The sequence below is a fragment of the Corythoichthys intestinalis genome, unplaced genomic scaffold (assembly GCF_030265065.1).
Source record: "Corythoichthys intestinalis isolate RoL2023-P3 unplaced genomic scaffold, ASM3026506v1 HiC_scaffold_100, whole genome shotgun sequence".
In the NCBI taxonomy this organism is placed as follows: domain Eukaryota; kingdom Metazoa; phylum Chordata; class Actinopteri; order Syngnathiformes; family Syngnathidae; genus Corythoichthys; species Corythoichthys intestinalis.
The window spans coordinates 9,041-10,000 of NW_026651582.1; positions in this window are offsets into that span (position 1 = coordinate 9,041).

Consider the following 960-nt stretch of genomic DNA (forward strand, 5'->3'; position numbering starts at 1 on the left):
CCTACCAGGGGCGTGAGAGCAGCTTGGGCGATGGCAGAAGGCCGGCGTGGAAGCCGCTTGGGCTCTAGCAGAAGGCCGAGGTGGAAGCCACTTTGGGCTGTGTGGCCGGTCGGCCTACCAGGGGCGTGAGAGCAGCTTGGGCGATGGCGGAAGGCCGGTCAGCCTACCAGGGGCGTGAGAGCAGCTTGGGCGATGGCAGAAGGCCGGCGTGGAAGCCGCTTGGGCTCTAGCAGAAGGCCGAGGTGGAAGCCACTTTGGGCTGTGTGGCCGGTCGGCCTACCAGGGGCGTGAGAGCAGCTTGGGCTCTAGCAGAAGGCCGAGGTGGAAGCCACTTTGGGCTGTGGCCGGTCAGCCTACCAGGGGCGTGAGAGCAGCTTGGGCGATGGCAGAAGGCCGGCGTGGAAGCCGCTTGGGCTCTAGCAGAAGGCCGAGGTGGAAGCCACTTTGGGCTGTGTGGCCGGTCGGCCTACCAGGGGCGTGAGAGCAGCTTGGGCGATGGCGGAAGGCCGGTCAGCCTACCAGGGGCGTGAGAGCAGCTTGGGCGATGGCAGAAGGCCGGCGTGGAAGCCGCTTGGGCTCTAGCAGAAGGCCGAGGTGGAAGCCACTTTGGGCTGTGTGGCCGGTCGGCCTACCAGGGGCGTGAGAGCAGCTTGGGCGATGGCGGAAGGCCGGCGTGGAAGCCGCTTTGGGCTGTGGCCGGTCAGCCTACCAGGGGCGTGAGAGCAGCTTGGGCGATGGCAGAAGGCCGGCGTGGAAGCCGCTTGGGCTCTAGCAGAAGGCCGAGGTGGAAGCCACTTTGGGCTGTGTGGCCGGTCGGCCTACCAGGGGCGTGAGAGCAGCTTGGGCGATGGCGGAAGGCCGGTCAGCCTACCAGGGGCGTGAGAGCAGCTTGGGCGATGGCAGAAGGCCGGCGTGGAAGCCGCTTGGGCTCTAGCAGAAGGCCGAGGTGGAAGCCACTTT